Source organism: Rissa tridactyla, chromosome 1 (assembly GCF_028500815.1).
Source record: "Rissa tridactyla isolate bRisTri1 chromosome 1, bRisTri1.patW.cur.20221130, whole genome shotgun sequence".
In the NCBI taxonomy this organism is placed as follows: Eukaryota; Metazoa; Chordata; class Aves; order Charadriiformes; family Laridae; genus Rissa; species Rissa tridactyla.
In genome coordinates this window covers 10,098,454-10,103,380 of record NC_071466.1, presented here as the reverse complement: position 1 = coordinate 10,103,380, position 4,927 = coordinate 10,098,454, and the positions used below count along the sequence as shown (strand labels likewise).

General features: G+C 59.8%; 1 long non-coding RNA gene across 1 annotated transcript; it reads right to left on the bottom strand.

The window, feature by feature from the left end:
• Window positions 1-1,673: 1,673 nt before the first annotated feature.
• On the bottom strand, window positions 1,674-3,647 carry LOC128904046 (uncharacterized). The gene is made up of 4 exons (XR_008464385.1): window positions 2,988-3,647; window positions 2,782-2,844; window positions 2,615-2,669; window positions 1,674-2,455 (listed from the first exon to the last, which is right to left on the bottom strand). It is a non-coding gene; the product is annotated as an uncharacterized LOC128904046 (long non-coding RNA).
• Between the last annotated feature and the right edge of the window lie 1,280 nt (window positions 3,648-4,927).

The following is a 4,927-nucleotide window of genomic DNA, read 5'->3' as shown; positions in this document are numbered from 1 at the left end:
TCCAGCCAGGCCTGACGGACCCACAGGTAGGAGGTGAGGACCTGGTTCACCTTGTCCTGCCGAGGGCAGAGGGTGGGGGGGGGGGACGGGGACAGACCTCGCTGCCCCCCTGTGGAATAAATACTACATTGGCTAAAAACACAAAAGTACAGCATTGTTCACACAGGAAGGAAAAGTAGAAAATCAAGAGGCTTCTGAGGGAGAAAACAGCCGCAGCTGGCATGAAGAATACAACACCTGTGGTTCCCTGATAAGCTACATGAGGTACGGGACGGGATGCAATTATTCCGCGGCTTTACCTTAGGATGTATAGCGGATACGGGAATGGGATGATACCAGGAAACAGATAAGCTGCCAATTAGCTGCCCGCTCCATACTCGTAGCCAACATTTTGCCAAATTTTGATGAAATGCTGTCCTTTGTGCGAACTTTGCTCATTAGAATATCATTATAATACCAAAACACACCTCCACCCCGAAGGCTACCCGCCTCCAAGGTGCGACCGCTCCTTCTTGAGCCTGCGCCCTGAGCTTCTCCTAAACTAGACCTTTAATTGTGAAGCGAGAAAAATTTACACCACTCATGGTAAAAGTATGTACGACTAAAGTCACTCAAACTCCACCTCGAAGATAACAAATAGTAGAAAAACAGCCCGAGAGAGGGGGGATACCCAGGGAAGACACCATCGCAAAGAATTCCATCACTGGCTTCTGGGAGCAGGCGACGGGCTGAGCCTCTCTTCCCCCCATAGGGACGCCTTTGGGTAAGACTTAGATTGTACCGAGGGCTTCCTCGGGAAACTCAGAAATTTCTCTAGAGACTCTCTTTTCTACATGTATAGCCAGGCTGTATCGTTAGAACTTTGTCCCGCGTTTTGTAGATGTAACAATACTTTCATTTGCACGTGCTTTGCAGACAGTGTATTTATCACCGGCTGCCCTAAGAACCTATCTATCTGTTGCTTAAATAAACTGCACTTTTTGAAGTAGCTCGTTCTTTTGGTTTCTCACCGAACGCGACCAAAGACTCGAGAGTGGCCGTGCTAGTTCATGAGCACGACTAGACGGAAGGTGCAGTCCACTAGTAGTGTATCCAAATCGTAACACTTTAATACACATTAAACGCCATTGGGCTGATAGTGCTGAATTGGGCATCCCTCAGGATTTAAACCCAGCCGCACCTGGCCTCCCACCTCGGTGAGGAGTGTTAGAACACAAGGGGGTTCCTTTTCTGCCAAAACCGCTTTGCCCCTTTTCACGCGACACCCCCGACCCGCCCCCTGGGCCCCAGCCTGGCGGCCTCTGCAAGGGTCCCGAGGGCTGGGCTGCCTTTGGGGGGTTGCGCTGGTCTGGGGGGGCTGGGCAGGGTCGAGCTGGATGCCAGCGGTCCCAGCTCATTTTGGGGAGGGCTGTGCTGCTTTGGGGGGGGTTGGAGAGAGCTGAGCCAGTTTCCAGTGATCCCAGCTCATTTGGGGGAGGACTGGCTCATGTTAAGCTGGCCGGCCACCAGCACCCCCAGGTCCTTTTCTGCGGGGCAGCTTTCCAGCCACTCTTCCCCAAGCCCCTAGCGTTGCTTGGGGTTGTTGTGACCGAAATGCAGGACCCGGCCCTTGGCCTTATTAAACCTCATCCAATTGGCCTTGGCCCATCCCTGCAGCCTGTCCAGGGCCCTCTGTAGAGCCTTCCTTCCCTCAAGCAGATCGACACTCCCTCCTAGCTTGGTGTCATCTGCAAACTCACTGAGGGTGCATTATTGTTACACATAATAACAGATGATCTGATAAAGACAGTAAACGCAATAACAGACCTTGTCTCTCTCTTCGGGTGGGGTGTAATGCACAAGGGGCAAGGGCCCCCCCATCTCCACAGGAGAGTCGGCATTACTGTAGCACATACTGTTGTCATTACACAAAACTGATTCTCTGCTCCTGTCAAGGGACAAAACTGATCTGCTGACAGTCACAGGGATAGAGAAAATATTGACTTTTTTATTGGATCAGAAGTAGGGCACCCCAGGGGGTTCCCGGCCCCACACCTCCCAGCCATTAGGGGAAATTTCTGATGCAGATGCAGCGCGGCCGGCAGCCGGCTCTGGCCATGGGCTGTCTGGCCATGGCAGTCTGGCCATGGGCTCGCCGCGCTGCTGCCTCTCCCCCCACTACTTGAAAATGTGCAAGAGGTCAAGTAGACCTCTTGCGTGGTCCTTGTTGGCAGTTCCAGTGGGGGCTCCTGGCACAGGGCTGGCCCTGGCTCCTCCACCCTCCCCTTGACAGCCCTGGGGGGATGGCGGGGTCCTGAGCAGTTGAGTGCTGCCAGCTCCGCCATCCCACCAGGACAGGCCTCCGGGAAGGGTAAAGGAAGCTGAAGAAGAGGAGCCTCTGTCTGTCATGGAGTCCATGGTGGCCAGCGGGGCCCGTGGGGAGAGGGGCTTCCGGCTCAAGGCCTCCGCACTCGCCCTGCAGAGGAGGAGAAAGAGACCCCGCTGCACCCTGGAGCCCAGCGGGACCCGCGGGCAGCACCCTGCCTCGGCCGGTGGGCAGGGCTGCCCAGCGCAGGCAGGGGCAGGGCACGGGGTGAGGGTCTGGGGCAGCATCTGGGGTCTCCCCCACACTCACCGCTTCTCCTGCTTGGGCCGGGATTTCTCCACTCCTCCATCCACTGGCTGAGAAGCTGCGGAGGGAGGAGACAGAGTGAGCGGCCAGCAGCTGCCGGCACAGCCCCGGCTCAGGGCTGCCGTGGGGTGTAGGCCATTTGCAGGGTGCTCGGTGCTGGGGCCACTTACAGCTCTGCTTCTCCGGCTGGGCTCTTGTCTTCCTTGTCTGACGCTTCTTCTTCTCCTTCACTTCTGGAAGGTCCCCAGGAGCTGGGTGAGACGGGAGCCCCACCCAGTCCCACACCACAGCCACCCACACCACTCCACGCCATCCCTCGCCACCCCACGCCGCAGCACAGTGTGGTGCAGCACAGTGTGGTCCAACAGTCACCTACCTGAAGCGGCTTCCTCCGCAGCACAGATGAGAACACGCTGAGTCCCATGACAATCAGGAGGAGAGGGCCCAGGGGAGACAAGGCATCAGAGCGCCCATGGCACGGACTCCAGTGTGGCTGCAGTGCTCCGAGTCACCACCACAGAACCGCGATGTAGCTCCCCAGTGTCCTCCTGGGTCCTTGTTTTTCCCCCAGTTCCCCTTCCCGGTTGGGGAGGGGTCATCGGGTGAGAGAGTAGTTCTCTAAAGGACAAGAAATTGTGGTGGGTTTCTCAAACCATAACGAGAAGGAGAGGGAGAAAAGGAGAGGGAGAAAAGGAGAGGGAGAAAAGGAGAGGGAGAAAAGGAGAGGGAGAAAAGGAGAGGGAGAAGGGCCCCACCCCTTCAGGGCATGGTTTGGGTGGGAAGGGACCTCTAAAGGCCACCCAGTGCCACCCCCTGCCCTGGGCAGGGACACCTCCCACCAGCCCAGCTTGCTCCAAGCCCCGGCCAACCTGGCCTTGAACCCCTCCAGGGATGGGGCAGCCACAGCTTCTCTCGGCAACCTGGGCCAGGGGCTCACCGCCCTCACAGCCAAGAATTTCTGCCTCAGATCTCAGCTCAATCTCCCCTCTTGCAGTGGAAAACCCTTCCCCCTCGTCCCGTGGCTCCCCTCCCTCATCCAGAGTCCCTCCCCAGCTTTCCTGGAGCCCCTTGAGGGACTGGAACGGGCTCCAAGGTCTCCGCGGAGCCTTCTCTTCTCTTCTCCAGGCTGAACGTTTCATCGAATCACAGAATTTCAGAGTTGGAAGGGACCTCTAGAGATCATCTATCCAACTCCCCTGCTAAAGCAGCATTGCCCACAGCACACTACTCAAGACTGCAGCCAGGCACGTCTTGAAAGTCTCCAGAGAAGGAGACTCCACAACCTCCCTGGGCAGCCTCTTCCAGTGCGCTCTCACCCTCACCGTGAAGAAGTTTTTCCTCATGTTTGATCGGAACTTCCTCTGTTCCAGCTTGTGCCCGTTACCCCTCGTCCTCTTACTGGCAGCCACTGAAAAGAGTCTGCCTCCATCCTCCTTCAGCCCACCCTTCAGATACTTGTAAACATTAATAAGGTCTCCCCGCAGCCTTCTCTTCTCCAGGCTGAACAACCCCAACTCTCTGCTGCTCTGCCCTCTCCCTGACGCTCCGCAGCCTTTCTGCTCCCTCTTTGACCTCTGCCGCCAGGCCGAGCGGATCAGCCGCCTGCTCGCACCTCACGCACCCGGCATCCCTTCTACCCTCCGCTACCCGGCAGAGGTGAAGGCGCTCCCTGCAGACACAGCCCGGGGGGGCTGCAGGCGTCCAGGGGGGCTCTGTCTGCGTGGCCGCGTCTCCTCTGGAAAGTGCGCAACACGCGGGAGGCTGCGCCTTTCGGGCACAGGCCATGGCTGAGCTCCCCCGCCTCGCCCTGCCTCGGCGTCCCGCGCGAGCTCAACTCCCGCGCGAAATCCCGCGCGAGCTCAACTCTCGCGTGACCTCCCGCGCCCTGGCTGCTCGCCCCGCTCCCGCTCCCGCTCCCGCTCGCCGCCCTCCCCGGGGCCGCCTTTGACGGGGGTGGGGTCTGGCCGCGGCGGCTGCAGGCCCCGCCCCCGCCTCGCCCCCCGCCCTCGCGCCAGCTGCGGCCGAGCTGCGGGTGCCCGCGGGCGAGCTGCGCTTCCCCGCCGCTGCCCGGGCTTGTGCCGGCCTCAGCACAACCCGCCTGGGTGATGCTGCCTCTAAGGGAGCCGGGAGAGACCTGGGAGCCGCCCCCCCCCCGGCACTGCCTGGTGGCCCCCGCAGCCCCCCGCCCTCTCTCCCCAGCTGTGGCTGAGCCCGTCCCCGCCGGACGGGGGCTGAGATGGGGCTGGGGACCCCCCCTGCCGCTGCCGGGACCTGGCTGTGCCTGGGGGCCCTGCTGGGACCCCCCTGAGCGGAGTC